The sequence below is a fragment of the Furipterus horrens genome, unplaced genomic scaffold, assembly GCF_987537825.1.
Source record: "Furipterus horrens unplaced genomic scaffold, mFurHor1.1.pri manual_scaffold_9, whole genome shotgun sequence".
Lineage (NCBI taxonomy): Eukaryota > Metazoa > Chordata > Mammalia > Chiroptera > Furipteridae > Furipterus > Furipterus horrens.
The window spans coordinates 40,354,075-40,374,155 of NW_028327179.1; the positions used below are offsets into that span (position 1 = coordinate 40,354,075).

Here is a 20,081-nt window from a genome sequence, read left to right on the forward strand (position 1 = left end):
TTCTAAAGTTTGTTTAAAAAAATACTTTGTGATAAATTCAAGACTGTTAAAATATGATTAGAAGCTACCAACCAAGGAGTTTGCAACCCTTGTCCTTATTTGCCCAAATAATAGTTATTACGTAGTAATTGAGACCCCCTTCCCCCTGTAAGTTCAGGAGACACTTTTGGTCATATTTTGGCTCTGCTGTGAACTAGTTTCATGGCCTTTGACATGTGGTTTCATGACTGTATAAATAAGTTTTCTGACCTGAAAATGGAAAGAGTAAATACAGCTATCTCATATGGTCATTGTGAGATTTAAATAAGAATAAGATTATGCATATATAATTCTTAATTAGCTCTGGCTGGTGTGGCTCAGTGGATTGGGCACTGGCCTGTGAACCAAAGGGTCGCTGGTTCTATTCCCTGTCAGGAAACATGCCTGGGTTTCAGGCCAGGTCCCCCGTTCAGGCACGTGAGAGGCAACCACATTGATGTTTCTCTCCCTCTCTTTTTCCCTCCTTTCCCCTCTCTCTAAAAATAAATAAATAAAATCTTAAAACTTACCTAAGTGACAGTTGCATCTGAGCTCCATATGTGTTCAATGGGGTGGAGCAAAAGTAGGTTCACAGTTGTGAGTACGTGAAACACAGATTTTATTTTTTTATTATTACTTATTAATTATTGTATTATTTTCTACACAAACAACGGTAAGTCTACTTTTGCCCACTCTGTATTGTCAACAGACTCACACCGGTCTTTGACTTGGAGTGAGTAATAACTTACTCTTGTGACGAAGAGCTGTTGCCCACACCGCATCGCACATGTTTCTAACGCACTACCATACCACTCTGAGTAAACACAGAAAAACAGGGTGAAAAAGAGAATCTCTTACTTAAGCAAATGCTAATCTGAAATTTTGTTTACATCACAATGAAAACTTATGGCTTTATCAGCATAACTCACCCATTAATAAATGCATTTAAAAATAAATAAGGTGAAAAATCAAAGTGGATGGTTATGTAGAGTTTTTTCTTATAAATTTTTTTAGAGTGGCTTTGGAAATTATTTAAATATCAAAATTTTAAAATCATATCTAACAACATATTCTTGGCTTGATATGCGCTCTTTAAATTCACATACTCACTTCCCTAATTTGAATTTAGGGTGTTTTAGATATTTGATTCTAACACGCCTTGGAATTTGTTACAGATTTATCGGCCTGCTGCAAAGGAATGGGTGGAATTATGTAAATTAGCTGGGAAAGATGCCAATGTAACTATGAGACTTAAAAATATTTTTGTTAAATTTGTACTGATATATAGTAAATATTTATATTGGTTTTTATTGAATTAATCGCATTAGTGTACTGTTTTTAAAACTCGTCGTCGTCGGCAGCCGTCCGTCTCGAGAGACGATGGTGTAGCTTCCCAAGAGTCTATCTGCACCGCCGAGAATGGTTATGCAGTCCGACTCGGGAGTGACACGGTATCTGTCTCCTCCCGTGTTGAATCGACATCTTGCGATGAAGCTGGAGTGTCCTCTCCAGTGGAGCTGAAGCTACAGAGCCTGGGCAGGGTGATATGGAGGGTCCGCTGTTGCCCATGCAGCAGACCCCCCCTCTCTTCGCAGCTGAAGGATCCAAGGGAAAGACGGAGTCAATACAGCTTGGCTTCAGGTGCGCCGCAGGAGTTGCCGGTGTTGACTACAACGTCAAACCGCCTTAGGGACTCCGGCTCCGGATTTTCTGTCGGGGTTTACTCCCTTAGCCTTTCCCCTGAAGAGGTATGCCGCAAGGCAGCGGAGGTTTTTAAAACTACACTAACTTATTCTGTGTAAAGATTATGATATAAAATCTTTCTGCCTTGCTAAAAGGAATGGCATTGGGTTGTTTGTTTTCTTGATGTTGAGTCGTATCAGCTCTTTATATATTTTGGAAATCAGTCCCCTGTCTGTGATGTCATTGGCAAATATGTTTTCCCATATGGTTGGTTTCCTTTTCATCTTGCTGATGTTTTCTTTTGCTGAGCAGAAACTCTTTAGTTTGATGTAATCCCATTTATTTATTTTTTCCTTTATTTCTCTTGCTTTAGGAGATGTATCCGTGAAGGGATTGTTACGTGAGATACCTGATATTTTCTTGCCTATGTTTTCCTCTAGGACTTTTATGGTGTCACAGCTTACATTTAAGTCTTTGATCCATCTTGAGTTTATTCTCGTGTGTGGTGTAAGTTGGTGGTCTAGTTTCATTTTTTTGCAGGTCCCTATCCAGTTCTCCCAGCACCATTTGTTAAAGAGGCTCTTCTCACTCCATTTTATGTTCCTTCCTCCTTTATCAAATATTAGTTGACCATAGAGGCCTGGGTTTATTTCTGGACTCTCTATTCTGTTCCACTGATCGATATGTCTGTTCTTATGCCAGTACCAGACTGTTTTGATTACAGTGGCTTTGTAGTATTGTTTGATATCTGGTGTTGTGATTCCTCCTGCTGTGTTCTTCTGTCTCAAGATTGCTTTTGCTATTCAGGGTCTTTTTTGGTTCCATATGAATTTATGGAGTATTTGTTCTAGGTCTGTGAAATATGTCATTGGTATTTTAATAGGGATTGCATTGAATCTGTAAATTGCTTTGGGCAAAGGACCTGAACAAACACTTCTCCGAAGAGGACATACAGAAGGTCCATAGACACATGAAAAAATGCTCAACATCATTAGCCATCAGGGAGATGCAAATAAAAACCACAATGAGATACCATTTTACACCAGTCAGAATGGCCATTATCAGCAAATCAACAAGCAACAAGTGCTGGCGAGGATGTGGAGAAACGGGAACCCTACTGCACTGTTGGTGGGAATGCAGACTGGTGCAGCCACTATGGAGAACAGTATGGAATTACCTCAAAAGATTAAAAATGGAACTGCCTTTTGAACCAGCGACTCCACTACTAGGATTATACCCGAAGAATCTTAAAACACCAATTCAAAAGAACTCATGCACCCCTATGTTCATTGCAGCACTGTTTACAATAGCTAAGTGCTGAAACAACCTAAGTGCCCATCTGTAGATGAGTGGATCAAAAAGCTGTGGTACATTTACACAATGGAATACTATGTAGCAGAAAGAAAGAAGGAACTCCCGCCATTTGCGACAACATGGATGGAACTAGAGAGAATTATGCTTAGTGAAATAAGCCAGGCAAAGAAAGCAAAATACCATATGATATCACCTAATACAGGAAACTAAAGAACAACACAAACAAAGGAACTAAATAGAACAAAGAGCAGAATAGCAGTCAATAGGGGGGAGGGGAGAGGGAGAGAAGGGGGATAAGGGAAGGGTTTAGTCAAAGAACCCGTATAAATGACTCATGGACATGGACAACGGGGAGGGATATGATTGCGGGAGAGGGGGTGGGTTGGGTAGGGGAGAGAAATTAGGGAAAAGGGGACAACTGTAATTGAAAAACCAAAATAAAAAAAAATAAAATAAAAAATAAAAATAAAAAAATAAAAGGAATGGCATTATTCTCAAAAATTTATAATTACTTAACTTTCTGTAATGTTAATTCTGAATATTATTATTCTTACAGAAAATCTCAGATTCATTTAAAATATTTAAAAGTAAACCATCAGAAAATATATTTCTAAGATTGTATATTTTTCATTTATATACATGCATTTTGTGAATGTATACAAAGTCCTCAGTTGTAGCATTACAAACATACAATCAATAGTTAATTTAATTTGGCTTAAAATTAAACTTACAAAATCTGGAAGGATTCTTTCAAAAATTGACATATGGAGATATTAAAAATGAACGACACAACATTCCGGAATAAAAACTAGAAATATTTACTCTAAAATTTACTAAAGCATAATTATATAAAATACCTTATAAAGGATAAATAGTGGGCTCCTAATATCGACTTGTAGTTTAAGCTGCCTTGAGGACCAGAGCAAAGCCTGAGGTAGGTGTGACTAACCCATTCATCCTTGGGGTGACCTGTCTGGATTGCTTTTGCATTGTCCAAGTTGTCCTGCACTCTCCCCCACATGGAGTTGCCTGTTTTGTCTCCAGCAGCGACTGCCTCTTCTCCTCATCTGAGTGCTGTGATTTAGGCCAGATGTTCTGTGTTCTGCTCTGACTTATTGCACTGTGGAGATAGGGAGAACTGCTTTTTCTTTTTCCTTTTCCCCAAATAAATCACTTCCTGAATGTAACTCTAGATGATAAGAAGTTCTAACTTTGGGCAAAAACATGGATTGTTGAGGCTTCTTTTGCAACATCCTCTAATGTTGTTTCCAACCACAATAACCCAGGGTTATTAGGCAGAGCAATGCTTTCATGTTTAGTAACAAATAGTGTGTGTTATATGAAAGCAGAATTAGATTTTAAAATTCTCACTATTAATGTGATAACAGTAACAAAATATGACACATGATGCCTAATGAATCAAGTAGAAGGTTAGAGGATTAAAAATCTGAGACAAGGAACGTGTTCACTCATTTGTTTGGTCACTTATTAAACTAATATTTATTAAGAGCCTAAATATGTGTTTGAAAGTGATAGAGTATCTATTGTCATGGGGCTTTCAATCTAAGGAGCGATATAGATATTACTCAGTGATGAATTATACAGCCACAGTACCGTTAGCATCAAATGCAACAGGAAACAATTTTATGTTTATTTTACTAGAAAGAAAAGAGATTAAATTATTCTAGAATATATTTTTTCTTTCTCTCATGTCTCTAATCTCTTCACCCTGTTCAATATCCAAACTCTGAGCAAGTACCCAGGTCTGCAAAAGCCTCAGTACTTGTCGAACTTGCAGGTAAACAGATGCTTTGGTTATGAGAGTTTCAAAATTGACCTTGTTGATTAACAGTAGAAACATGTCATAAACAGTACAAATGCCTTAATTTTTTGTGTTTTGCCAGTATTAAGTGTATGATAAATACACTCAAGGCAAATAGGAAAAAGGTGTTTCAGATTTACTCCCATAAACTAATGTCAGTTTTCCCATGGAGTAGATGAGGGATAAACACTCAAGGTCAAACAGTAAGTGATGGCTTTAATTGTGACAGTGTTCCCACTTCAGTATGTTCACCAATTCTAGTTATATAGTAACTCAGTTGGCCCTATTATTAAGTTAAAGCAAAGGGTGATGAACTTTTCTGAAGATGAGCACATAAGAGTCAGCACACGAAAACTACTCTTCTAATTCAGTTGTATTGAGGAGCTAGCTGTAATCTCTAACCTTCAAGCACACCTCGTGTACCCCAGGATTAGAGAATTGGGAAGCTTTTCTCCTTTTTCTCCGTAAAGTTTGATGTTGAATCATGTAGGGATAATACAAGTCTTTGTCTCCCTTTTTAATTTCCTCCTTTAAAATAATATTTTAGAGTTACTAAGAATAGCTAACACTTTTATAGCACTTAGCGTGTTCTGGGAGTTGTTTTTAACGCTTTACAATCTCATTTAATCCTTATGACTATCCGTTATGCTAGACTTTATTATTATTTCTCATTTTCCAGATGAGAAGACTGAGGCCAGAAAAATTAAATGACTTGCCTAGTATCACATATCTAGTAAAATAGTGAAGCCAGTAATTGAATCCAGGAGTTTTGCTCCCACAATCTGTGCTCTCCCACAACACTAAAACCTACACCTAAAGGTCTGCACTCCACATTTAAGGTCTGACATCTCTATCCCTCAAATAAGTTCTCTCTTCAATGTCACCATAATATAGATCTTCATTATTCAACATTGCATAGACTTCTGCCAACAGAAAACTGAGACAAATGTGGACTTTTATTGACACATTTTACTACCTTTGGTATTACCCTCTCTTTTCCCTTCTCTCTAGTAATTTTTACCTCATTCCCAAGAGTGTGTTTAGGATTAACAAGTGTTTGGAAAGACTGTCCCTTTACACAAAGGTACTATATAACTGAAAAATAGTGAATTATTTACCATAATGAGAGTTAGCTAATTGGGGTGGGGAAGGAGCAGAAGATGAGAAAACAAGAGAGAACTATTCCACTTTCTTGAACACACTCCCCAGTTTAATTCAAGGAAAGAAAGAGATGATAGAAAGCTATTTGGTAGTACCTTGTTTCTGCTTACAATGTTTTTTGAAAGAAAGTTAGTAAAGAATATCTTTAGTCCTGACTATAAAAAGTAGGGTAAACAGGTCACTCCAGACAAAAGAACGCATAGGTTGTAGGCAGCCTGGTCCTTGTCAGCTTAACTGTGGAGGTGCACAGCCTGTCATAGAGACATTACATAGAGTTCAAAGGCTCTTGCTTCTAAAGTTCTATGTTACATCTTATTTTTTAGGTGTTTGAAAGTAAGACAAAGTGTTAATTGTAGAAAGTTTGCAAATTATATGGAAGTCATTTGTAAACATGTTACCCCCCGTGAACATTACCCATAGGTAGCTGGAGCTGGTGATATTTTGATGTTTATTCTTCTATCTTATCTATTTACTACTTTTCAGAATGAAATCATTGTATACATAGTCCCTTAACATTTTTTTTCACTTCACAGACTGCCATGAGTATTTTCCCATGTCATTAAATTTCTTTTTATAACACTCCTTTTAGTAGCTATACTGCATTCCTCTATATATTATTTCATCAATCCCTTATTGTTAGCAGTTTGGTATAAATCCAATTTTAATTATTGTAAATGATGCTGCACATGGAAAACCTCATATAAAAATTTGTGAACATCTTTGACTATTGAGTACAATTACTGGTCAAAGGATATAAACATTTTATACACATTGAAAAATAGCCCTCCAGGAAGTTTATGCCTCTTACATGTTAACCAGCAGCAGTGTTCATGGGAGATCATATTTCCCATTCCCTTGATAATATTGGATACAATATATAGATAATATTTAATACTAAAATATAAATGAAGAAAGTAAATATATGAAATGTTTGCCAACAAAAATAAAGTTATTTTTGTTGTTTCAGCTTGCATTTTGTATTACTATTAAAACTTAATATTGTATGTAGCTGTAAAATTATAATTTATTTTTTGGAATGGCATATCCCTACAATTTGTTCATTTTTAAATTACAGTGCTTTCCTTTTCTTTACTGGTTAGTTACAGATTTTCAAGATATGCAAATTATATATATATATCTATAAATATAACATAATATAAAGTATACTCTTACTTTGTGATCCACTCATGTAAAAATTATTCTTTCCAAGTTGTCCTCTTTGATATAGACTTTTAAATATTTAAGTAAGCATATCTTTCATATATTTCTTTAGAATGTTTTTACCTTTGCCCTCCCACCACAACTGGGTTTAGCTCTGTAGAGCTGTTAAATCTTGTATTTTAAAGAAAGAAATGTGATATTTGAATTTTCATGTAACTATTTTGAAGTGTGAAAATATTTTCAAAACTATAAGACTTGAACAAATATCTCTGCAGACTGGATTCTATCTGAGGTCTGCTAGACAAACCTAATATGTAGCACAATGACAGGCATGAATTAATGATCAAAAGTGTTTGATGATCCCAATATTCTGAAAAATATTCTAAAAATGGAAACAGATCAGATTCCTAAATTATGAGTACCTTTCCATATATAACCTAAATAAATTAAAATTAACAAAGTATATTCAGTTATCAGAAATACATTTAAATATGTATTCATTGGAGTTATTATATATTATTGGATTTGACTGGACTATATTTAAGTCTAGAGAATTACATGTCCTTTTATTTTGTTAATATTTTTCTTGGTATATAGGGAGAGACTAAAATTCCAAGTGTTAATACATAGGGTAAAACATATTTGTCTTTCTCCAAGTACTAACTCACAGCTACTAACTCAGTTTTATATTTGTTTTATTTAGTTAGTTATATATACCAGTGTGGATGTATGTGAAAGGTAAAATATTTAAACAAATGTTATTTGAGAGAATTTTTAAAAGTTGATACTTGTTTTCTCGCTTTCTTCCCATCTATTTTTCCTCCAATGGGAGGGGTGAGGGGGGAATAGGTGGGAAGGGGAGTAGGTAGGAGGAATGAGGGAAGGAAGGAGAAATTCGGTACTGCAACAGCCCTTGCCATTGTAGGCAGTAGCTGACAAATTGGCTAGCTTTCAGGAAAAGTTGCAAAAGCTGCTTCTCAATGTTATCTTTCTTCATACCTCATGGAATTACGCTACCATTAATAGCCATGCAAGTCACTAAGTGAATTAAATCAAGTTAATTATTGCTTGTGCTATTTAAACAGAACTTGGAAACTTTGTGCGTAAGAAGAAAACAACAGAGAATCTTTGAGACCAAAATAAAAATTAGGTTACAAATTAAAAGGGAAATCATTGTATAAAGTTTTTCCCTCACATCACTGATTTGGCCAAAATGTCCACTTCAGGCAATTTTGAATTAAGAGACCTTATCTTTTAGGATCTCTGTTTCCCAGATTCTTTCCTTTAGGCAGCCAATGCCTTTTCATTGCCTCCAGGCTGCTTAGAGAACTACCCTCTATCAACTTCAGTACAGAAAAGTGAAGATGCTGACGTTTTTGTAAGCTATATATGACACATAACTCAGGGCCCATCCACATGTTGTTTTATTCCATGTCAACCCAATCTGAGAGAAGGGAGGAATTTCATAGCTAAATCCTTGGTAATATCTTACCAAGTCAGAAACTAGCATAATAGGTTATTTTCCTGGGCTGTCTGCATGTTAGTAAGTACTCCTAGAAAAGTTAAAATATGTGAAATGTTTTGGGTGTGATTCAGAGCTTTTTCTTCATCATCATTAAAATGATCTCTCTTGCGTGTATAAAACTTTACCCGGGGCCCTATTTGCCTTTACAAATAGTGCTGTCTCACAATTCTTAATCTTCCTAACTCCATAATTTGTCAACTGGAAAGGGCCTTGTTTTATTTCTTTTAAAAAATATTTAGATCAGAATCTGGTAAAACGAATGTCTCATTCACCTTGGGCTACTAGAACAAAATAATGCCCACTGGGTGACTGAACCAACAGATGTTTACGTCTCACAGTTCTGGAGGCTGAGATGGCCAGGATCAAGGTGCCGACGGGTTTGGTTCCCGGTGAAAATTCTCCTCTTAGTTTGTTCTATCTCCCCATGGCAGAGAGTGAGAGAGCAAGCTCCCCAGTCTCTTCTTCATCGCACCATTAGCATCCTACTCTTAGGATCTCTTCTTAAACTGATTACCTCCCAAGGGCCCCACCTCCCAGTACCATCACACTGGGAGGTTAGGGGTCCAACCTATGAATTTGGGGAGAACACAGATATTCAGTCTATAACAATTACCCTTCAATTATAGGACTATTTGGTAAAACTGAGCTTTTGGGAAAATGAGAAAATATTTGGCAGTGACTCAGTCCCACCTCACTCCAGTTGTACAAATCTACTCTTGTATTAAGGGTCTTAAGTCTGAGAGGGAGGGATTGTTATTTTTTATTGTTAAAATAATTAATTATTTAATTAATTATTTAAAAAGAAGAAGAAGAAGAATATAAGAAAGGGTGAGGCAGGAGAGCTTATATGTATGACCCATGGGCATGGACTTGGGGAGGGGATTGTTGGGGGAGGGGGGTGCTGGGCGGAGGGGAGCAAAGGGGAAAAAATTGGAACTATTGTAACAATATAATCAATAAGATACACTTAAAAAAAAAAGTCTACTCTTACCCTCTGCATGTGCTATTCCTTGTGTAGATATCACCCTTGCATAAAGCTCTTAATGGAGGGAAAACTAAGCAATAAAAGTACCTTCAGTGTGCATGAGTGAGCAAAATAAAATATTAAAACCTCTTACCCTAGCAATGAAGCCATCATTACAGTTTATCTGGTGATTGCCTACATTTTGTCTGAGATGTTCTTATATTACTGTGTCCCCATTATTTGTTCAAAACCATTAGTATGGCATATTTGCTCTCTGAGATAGGGTTTTATTTGAGCTTGCCTAACTTGATGTTAAGGGACATGAAGCTCATTTCCTATGGTGCGTTTCAGCAAATAGAAAATCAGTTCTCTTCATCAGACACCTTGGCAAGAAAGTGAAACATTGACATAATATGATTTTTTTAAGCAAAACTATCTGCCAGAAAATTGTCTTACTAAATAAAAGTATTCCTTTTGGGGGAGTTTACATATAATAAATCTATGGGAACATATACTAAACACATGAAAATATTCAGGACAATAAAGATGGCTGCAGTGTGATTTGCCCATCCTTAGATATGACTTTTTTTTTTTTTCAGCATGCAATCTAAGCAACCATATTTGGTGATCATGCTCCTATTAGAGAGGCTGAATCTTCACTGATAAAGAAGCATCCTTTACTTGTGGGGCTGAGGGACTATTATTGTTCTTTCATATTGTCTTAAGCAACTGTGTTGTGTATAAGGAAGTAAAGAGCAGAAGACTTAATGTGTCCACTGTAACAATTCTCCTGTGATAAAATGTGCAGATTTCATTAATTGGAATCTATAAATTCTTGAGACATAAAATTGCCGGGGTAGCTGGGTAGATACTCGGAACTCTGTCACAGCTTTTCCCTGTAAAATCAGAAGAGCCACTGAGAAATTTATATTTAGTATAGGGCAAGTGATAAATAATTATTAAGTATTATATTATCTAATTTTAAAACATGTAACAATCCTATCAATTAAGTTGTTGTCTGCTTTTTAAATTTTTTAAAATTTAGTTCTAAGAACCATCCTACCAATCTAATTATGTCATTGGTGTTTTTCTTTGTGTGTGTGTGTGTTTTTCAATTTCTCCTAACAACCCCAATAACAGCAGTGACAACATGGAGAAACTGGAATTTTTAAAAAATGAATCTCAGTGGTTTCATAGCTTTCCAGCTTCCTTAGTAAATACTTGCCCATCTCTTGAGTAGAGTCAATATAGAATAAAAGTATGCTATAGCCAAGTGTTTTCTCAGGGGTCTTTAGGTACAGGAATCATGAATCTATGGTTAAAAAATTTTTTCTAATAATTTTGTAATGATAAGTCACTTATAGAAAGTAACTTGAAAATAATATATAATAACAAAAATGATATGAAAAATTGAGAGTCACTATTTACAAGTGACTGGAGGATAGAAAATAATTGTTACGGGGATAATGAGGATGTAAATAAATATTTTTTAGGCCTAAGTATATACAAAACCATTAGAAATGTAAAAATATCTTCAAAAATTGGACTTGGTATAAAATATTCATGGTAAAACAGAAAAGATTCTTGGAATAAACAGGAATTAGTCTTAAAGACTCTGTAATATTGAAAATAAATGGAAACAAAATGGTAGGGCATTCCAGCCAAGAAGAACAGAAGGCATATATAGGAATACACATCTGTGTTCAGTGTTTTGTTCAATGTAGCTGAAGAAGTTGATGTTACAAACAATAGACTCTATACAAGATAGACAATATGTGGACATCAGAACATGATGGATTTTGTTCTTCCTTGAAAGTATGGATACATCATTAATATTCTATGTATATACTTTCTCTAGAGCCCATTGAGTACCATTATAGAGATGTTCATTCTAGCTCTCTAGTTAGTTCACAACCTTTAAAACTTCAAAAAGCTTTTTCAAAGCCATTCATTTAAGCCACAGTTTCTAATTTTTTTTTGCCTCCTTTGCTAAATCAGGGGTTCATTTCTCCTAAATCTTTTTCATTTTCTCTAATTTTTGATGATTTATTTACTTGAAAAACAGGTGGTATGAATAATAATATTTCAAAAACTTGAATTGTGTGCTAATGTTTTGTTTTGTTTTGTTTTGTTTTGTTTTAATGCCCAATAGACAGAATGTGCAAATTTTATTCGAGTACTTCAACCCTATAACAAAACTTACATTTACGTGTGTGGAACTGGAACATTTTATCCAATATGTAGATATATTGATCTTGGAGTCTACAAGGAGGTAATATAATGAAATTGCATGAAAACAATGTTTTGTAATACCTTGTTACTTAATGCCTAAGACATTAAACAGGAAGATTTGAAGGTAAATATGGAGTCATGTAGTTTGTGAACTATATAAAAACTCATGTTCCCAACTACTTTATGAATTGCAATTTTGTTATACACTATTCACCTAATCAAATTTTTTGTATTAAAAAAATTTTTTTTGGTGAGATTATCAAAATTAATAGTATAAAATGTTGGGAGTACTTTTTTTCTTTGAGCTCTATGTATGTCTTCATTTTCCCTTTAACTTCATTTATTACTAGAGCTGTATACAATGTTGCTCTTGGTAAAAATCCATTTCGCAAAAAACATCGCAGTGGAATTATAAGAAATTTCATTTTCCCATTCAACGAATTTGACTTATTACTTATATTTACAATAGTAGAGACTGAATACAGAAAATTTAATGATTTTCTTATAACTGTATAGGTAGTTATATTAGCACACTGCTGGACCAAATTGACAAAGTAGAAATAAAGTATGTATTAATTAGAAGTAATGTATTCCGCCTATTTATGAGCATTTCAACAAATGAGAAACATGCCTATTTCAGTAATTTAATTAATAACTAATATATTAGAGTAGTTTTTTTTTTGTTTTTTTTTGTTTTTTTTTTGCATCGTGGATGGTGTCGGGCACTTTATGTGGATTATTTCTTTGTAGCTTCACAATACTCTTAATGAAGTTATTACCTTTGTTACTCCTAATTTACAAGTTAGTAAAAGATTGAGTTTCAGTGGAATTAAATTACATGTCCACGATTGCCCAACTATTAAGTGGTCTGACAAGGAACTGAACGAAAGCAGTCTGTCTCTAGAGAAAGCTTGCACAGCTGAGCTTTAGAACGTGTACTCTGAAGCATATCTTTGTATGGGTTGATGGGTTGCACTGCCATCCTTGTGTTTATGTATATACTTCTTATGAATAACTTCACATATTTGCAGGATAAATTGGCTGCATGTTTCAACTTAAAATATGAGTTTATGAAACAGGTTTCTTTACATTGACTTAACTGATTCATGCACAAATCAAACCCACAACTATGGCTGGATAAATTTTACTCTCTAACCAACTTGTTTAACCATCCCAGACTCTACTGTTTGAAAATAAAGCAACCCTGATAGTTAAATATCTGAACCACTAGGAGACTTGGCAACTGAAATCCATCATTCTTTGTTGCTTGTGTAATGTCCTCTTGCCTAGCTTTGATGAAGGATAATATATAATAGTAGCTCACAGCATAGGGTGTAATTACATGCAATAGCCCCACAGCTTGGATGTGTTTTGAGGCCTGAGGTTAAAGGCCTAATTCACAACCTGCTGAGGGATGCAAAGAGTGCTCTTTAGCTTCTAAAAGTCACAAGTGCTGAAAAGGAATTTACATGGAGCTAATTATTTAGCTTGGGACTGTCAAGAAGCCCAGAGGCAGTGAAATTTACAAGTTCTGTGAATAAGAGAATTACAAGTGAATGGGGGGTATTGAGCCTTGTGAGTTTGCTGCTGGTCAGGAGTACAGGTAATTGCATTCAGCCCTGCTTGAAGATTGTTAACTTTTTAAATGAATTATTAGTCCCAGGAATTCATTGCTCTTCTGGAGGGAATTTAGGAGGTTCTTCCATATTCAGAATAGATAAGGTTGCTCTGGAGGTGATGAGAAGAGAGAACAGCCATATATAAAAGGGATGGAGGAGAGAAGTGTGGCAAGCCCCCTTTCTGGGAACTCCAGTGCAGCTGGGCAATGGGAAGAAGAATAAAAAAAGCTAAATGAATCCCAGACTTCTGACTTTGGCAGTGAGTTGGAGAGTGGTGTTATTTATTAAGGTGAGAATAGGAACAAGTTTGTGGGGAGAATGGTGAGTTAGTTTTCTATGCTCTGCATTTGAGAAATGTTCAGTAGGTCATGCCAAGTGGGCAGTTGGACATGGCTTTCAGGACAGAAGTCAAGACTGTTGTCAATAACTCATCATTTGAGCTTGGGGAGCCAGAATTTGAATTATGGCTCCAGTCATTTACCAGCTCCGTGGTCTTATGCACATTTCATAAGTTTTCCAAGCTTATGTGTATTCAGCAAAATGATGATACTAATACTAACTACCTCACAGAGTAATTTTGAGGATAAAATGAGAAAATTATAGTATAGGCTTTGGCATAGCACTTGCTCCATTCCAACCACTTAATACTCAGCCATAGTCGTAGGCAGCAGGAACACAGAAAGGTAAAGATACAAGGATTTTAAAATGTATTATACAAATTTCATATAAAAATAGCATCATATATATATGTGTGTGTGTGTGTGTGTGTACACATATACATGTATTCTGCAAAACTTGGAATCCCTAATAGCTGTTAAATAATTAGACAGGAAGTATGTTCCTTCTCCCTGCTGCTGCTGCAAATCTCATCTTTAAGTAAGAATGATATTAATAATAACTTTTCCTAGTTGTGATGATTAAATATTTCCTATCATCCTTCCTATTCCTTTATTTCAACAATATTTCTGTGTGCAGCTTCTTAGATACTTTTTGCATAATTAAAATTAAAGAATTAAATGGGGAAAAACTTTTATAAAGTCAAAGTAGTCTTCAAAGTTAGAGTGCCATGTAATTCAGGCATGTGGATGTCCACTTAATCAGACCTTATTTTTTACATCATTTTCTTGCTGGTGTCCTTGGCTCTGGCTCAAGGACACTTACTTGCCTGCTATGTCCTTTCTCCAGGAGATTATAAGGGAGACCTTGTCCTCAGCCTCTACAAATGACAATTTTTTTTTTTTCACTGTGTGGTTGCCTCTCATTCACACCCCCAACTGGGGACCTGACGTGCAACCTAGTAATGTGCCCTGACTGAGAATCGAACCAGCAACACTTGGCTTGCAGGCCGACGCTCAATCCACTGAGCCACAGCAGCCAGGGCCCCACAAATGACAATTTTACAGGCTTATCTTGAGACCTTAATGAAATGTTGCACTTTGAAAACAAAAGTCTGTACAATTGTAAGGGAGTATTTAGTACTTTGCATCAACTGTGACATTATCTCAGATATTTTCTTTTTTTAGTTCTTCAGTATAATCTTCTGGCATACTATGACTCAGCTTAACTTTTTCCTTTAAAGTATCCCATTATAGGCTTTAGAGTCAACAGTTCTGTTTGATCTGTGGAGAATAATGTTCCCTGAATGATATTGAAATATACTTGAGAGCCACTATCTACAAGTCTTTCTTTTTTCCTTCCTGACATCTCTCTGGCCCCATCCACAGTTGGAAAGCATGCCCTAAATGTGCTCTCACTGGCCTTTTTTTCATGCCTAGTCTCTGCTGTCACAACCTGTCATTAGCTGACCTGTTCTAATTAAACATACATGGACTTGATCATGTTACATGGTCATTGTGAGGCTACTATTAATTGATTTCAACACATTTTAAATTACTGAGTTTGAATTCTGAGACTAGATTAGTTAAAAGCAGGAACTTTAGAGATCTGACATGGCAACATAATAGAGTAAATAATCTAATTCCTCTATCATTTTTACTTCATTGCTTGCTTTCTAGATAATTAGTACTGATTGATACTTTCTTATGAGATGTAATGTGTGTTCTGGTAGGACTTTATAGGTACACCATCTAGAGAAAATGTCTGAAATGCTGAATTTCTCTAGTGCATAGGCAGGGTGAATCATCAGCCATTTTGCTGGATGGCTCTGTTGTCATTGTTATTATGAAACACTCAAGCTTGTGGGACTATATTCATTATACATTCATATTTTTCTTGGAAAGTTCAACTTAAGATGTTATTTTTTCCTGAATATTAAAAGTATGCTAGTGTCATTCTGTCTGTGGCCAATATTGTACAAATAAATATTTCAGCCAAAAATAACTATGTGGCTTTTAATATGTACAGTGTTTTCATAATAGTGAAAATACTGTAACAGGATATTTTTTGCCATCATGCATCAACAGCTATGAGAATGAACTGCCTACCTTAGAACATTTTATGGCACTAAAATTACAAAATACAACAAGGCTTAAGTAATTTTGAATAGTTGTAGATGCTTAGGTAAATAGACTGTAATAGCTATGCAAGTAAAATTATTATAGTAAAGTTATTTTTCAAATAAAGAAATTGACTTGTTAGGCTCGATAAATTAGTAATTAGCCTTAAGAAATATGTGTGTTTGATGGTGTTATTGATGATAGTGGTCCAGGCCAAATGAATTGATGAGTATCTATTAGTGCTTCTGATTGATAAATCCTTTCAGTATTATTACTTTGGGCAAACAGAAATCAAAACATGGGAATTGAATCTTGCCAGAAATATTTGCTAAAGAATTAAGGAGCACAGCATGATGCGCATGATACATGCTCAATCGGTTTTTGTTGAGTTAATGAGTTAGAATTTAGTTCTTATCTCCTGTGTTCTTGCTGATTCTGATATTTTAAGAAATCTCACTTTGTGTTAATATTTCTCATAACAGGAAGTTATGTTCATACTAGGGACATACAATTTGGAGTCTGGCAGACTGAAATGTCCTTTTGATCCTCAACAGCCTTTTGCTTCAATAATGACAGGTAAGATCAATGACAAGCGATTCTTGCTTTAGGTGTTTTTCTCAAAAGGTATCTGTAGATTAAACTACATTTTCATACTGAGTTACATTACTTTGGAATCTTCCCCTGATTATTTCATTATAGTATTTTAGTGCCAAACCTCTATGCTTAGCATCCTTATCAAAAAAGTGATGTCTCAGCCATTCTTAATGTCTGCACAGTTACATTTTACATGAACTTCTGGTTGAATTATTATTTATTTATTTTTAAAAATTAAAATTCTTTTTTTTACAAAAAAAGTTTGTTTATTTATTTGTTTTTAGAGAGAGGGGAAAGGAGAAAGAGAGGGAGAGAAACATCACTGTGTGGTTTCCTTTCATGCACCCCAACTGGGGACCTGACGTGCAACCTAGTCATGTGCCCTGACTGAGAATCAAACCAGCAATACTTGGTTCGCAGGCCGATACTCAATCCACTGAGCCACAGCAACCAGGGCTTCTGGTTGAATTATTTTAGTGCAAATGATACACGCTCACTTGTTCGAAAATATTACATATAAATGTTTCAGATTTTCTTATGCTAAGCTATGTCCCTATAAATTTAGCAATTTCTTAAATATAATATGTTGCATATATTTTAAAGATCTAAGTGGAAGGTTTAATAATAAGACATAGTGGATAAATTCATAAAATAAATGAATCAAACTACAGAGTACAGATAATAGAATGTTATAATAGCTTTACTTCTGATTACACTATATTAGTGAAAATGTGAAATTTTTACAAGCACATTCAGTCTTCTCTTGCTTTGTATACATGTTACGTTTTTTTATGAGATGACTCTTCTGTTTTAAGAAGGCAGTACTATGTGGTCTGGAGTCTGCTTTGAAGAATGTAAGCACAACTTCTGAATTTCAGTCATTATAAGAACTCCTTTTGTCTTGGTTTGGTTCATGAATTTAGTCTCTTTTTATTTAACGTATCTATCAAATGCTTGAGTAGTTAGTTATGAGAATGAAGCACTGTGACATTTTAATTTTCACTTAGTGAGAACTAGTGATCTTCCTTTGAAGTGGAAGTGTGTATTTTGAAATAGTGACTAATGCTCAGTCATTATCCTCCAAAAATGAGACAGATGATTTGTGATTCTGATCTGTCAAGAAAGGTTAACCCACCCTTAATAAAAAACAACATATTGTAGGCATTGGTGGCCCCTCTTAGGAATTCTCTAAGTTATTTAAATACAAAGAAGACAGTTTTAAAGACTCTATCTACAGATTCAGTTTTGGAGTAGAAAGATAGTTGTTGTTTTTTGTTGTTTTTTTTCCTAAGAAAATGTTCAAATATTTGCAATTTTGTTTCAAATTAATAATTTGTCTCTTTTACTCTTACCAAACTTTCCCCATAATGTCTTTGTTGAGTATTTTTGTGTGTGCTTCTATTTTTAGGAATTTGCCCCACGTTGAAATATTTAGGGGATGCTTTAAGAGATGAAAGCAGTATCATATCTGCATTTAATTTAATTAACTGGATTTCTCTCTTTTGTTGTTTTTTTCTTTTGAAGTTGACTGTTGTCATTATTTAGGTTGGTTGTCTCAATTAGTTAAGTAAAAACTTATTTAGATGGATAGAATCAGAGGATTTAGAGAATATCTGTATCACTTATACAAAGACAAAATTTTAATGATATGTTCCTGAGGAAAATTGGATTTCAGTGATAAAATGATATCTTTAGTTGTTCTTTTATTTAGGCATTTAAAATATCTAAATGTTCTGTAGAGGTTATCTATTTTTTAATTTTGGTCTGTTAAGGATTGCCCATGGTAGTTGACCATGAGAAGATTTCTTGAGATAGAAGCTTATCTCTCAAAAGGGCAACATATTCTACCATCGGGGTAGCATTCTTTCTGCCCGCTTCTTCCACCCCAATGATGCGCTAACAAACAGGAGGAAGATTTGGCTTCCCCTCCTCTTTTTCTCCCCCCACTCCTCTTCTCTTCCATTCCTCCCGCCTTTCCTTTGCCTTCTCCCATTTCTTCCTCTCCTCCTTTTCACGTCATCCTCTGCTCCTTCCTGTCTCCTTTTCCCTGCCCTCCGCCTATCCTCCCAAGCACCTTTCCCCTCTCAGCCTCTGTCTTCCTCTCTAACCTCATTTCTTTCTCCCCCTCTCCCCACTCTCCACCACCCCCCTCCTCCTAGAGACGGATTAAGGGCGTTGACGCCCCAGGCGCACAAGAAAATATTGGGCCTCTTAAAAAAAAGAGGCACGGAAAATAAAAATACATGTTAACCATATTTTATGCAGTGTAGTAATGAAACCAAACTTGGTGTCATTAGAAAAAAATGTAAAGTTGGGGTTTTGCGGGGCCCTTCAGAAGTCTGGGCCCAGGGTGCACGCCAGGTGCGCCCGCCGTTAAATCCTCCTCTCGCTCTTCCTTTTTCTTCTCTCTCTCTCTTTCTCTCTCAATGCCATAAAACATAGATATTCACTTTATGTAAATAACAGCACAAGGGAGTTTGGTATGCAGTAATGACAACATCATTCCTTTCTTCCCCCTTTCAGGAATTCCTGTTTATCAGAAACATTAGAGCCAACACTAGCTACAAGGAATGCAAAATGTTCTAATTACAAAGAATGACTTCAGTGCTGAAAGGTCCCTTTCATCAGAGATTAGGCAAAGAGAAGTTGTGGTCATCGAGGTTGTGTTGGTTAAGTAAATACTAATTACACAATCCATTCCTCATTATGGCATTTACTTTTTAATATTTCTTTGTGTTGCTACATGAGGAACTCCTACTTATGATATATCCTTGAGTTATTTGTGAGGAGAAGGGAAAGGAGAGCGTATTCATAAGTGAAGCCAATACATGTGCAGTTATTGATTCAGAGACTTTGACCTGCATCATATTCAGGTATCTATCACCATTTTATGAAGTTCATAGTGTTATCTTTTCTTTATGCAAATTTTTCAAAATACCAATGTGAAATTCATGAGTTACAGCATCAATATAGTCTTATGTTAAGCAATAAACATCTTTGGTTTCATGCTGTGAAATTAGTATATTGTAGATAGAATCTGCTGGTAAACTCTTAGAAGTCCTGTGTATTCTTTTCTCCCACCCAGATGAGTACCTCTATTCTGGAACAGCTTCTAATTTCTTTGGCAAAAATACTGCATTCACGCAGTCCCTTGGGCCTACTCAAGACCACCATTACAGCAGAACTGACATTTCAGAGCACTACTGGCTCAATGGTTAGTGGCTTTTCACTTTTGATTGTTTTGCTTGCTTTCCAAAAGATAAAAAGTTCATTTTTATTCATTCAGATGTGTTTTGGGGTAAGTGATTTAGCTCAATTTAAAATATGTTTGAAATAATTTCTCGCTGTTAGACATGTATATAATAATAATAGCTGACATTTTTGAGCATGTTATTGTTATGACACTTCTATGCTATAATTGATTTTATGATATTCACAACTGACCAATGAGGTATATATAATTATTACACGCTTTTTAAAAAATGAGTATAATGAGTTAGAGAAAAGTTGAGTAATTTGGTCAAGGTCTTGG

At 35.3% G+C, this 20,081-nt stretch overlaps 1 pseudogene across 1 annotated transcript in view; it reads left to right on the forward strand.

Moving 5' to 3' along the window:
• The window catches only part of LOC150001638 (semaphorin-3D-like), a 249,311-nt pseudogene that overhangs the window by 143,622 nt on the left and 85,608 nt on the right, over positions 1 to 20,081 (forward strand). The window contains exons 3-6 of the transcript XR_016512977.1: positions 1,192 to 1,256; positions 11,801 to 11,920; positions 16,438 to 16,531; positions 19,635 to 19,763. The product of XR_016512977.1 is annotated as a semaphorin-3D-like (transcript). The remainder of the gene's footprint in view (positions 1 to 1,191; positions 1,257 to 11,800; positions 11,921 to 16,437; positions 16,532 to 19,634; positions 19,764 to 20,081) is intronic.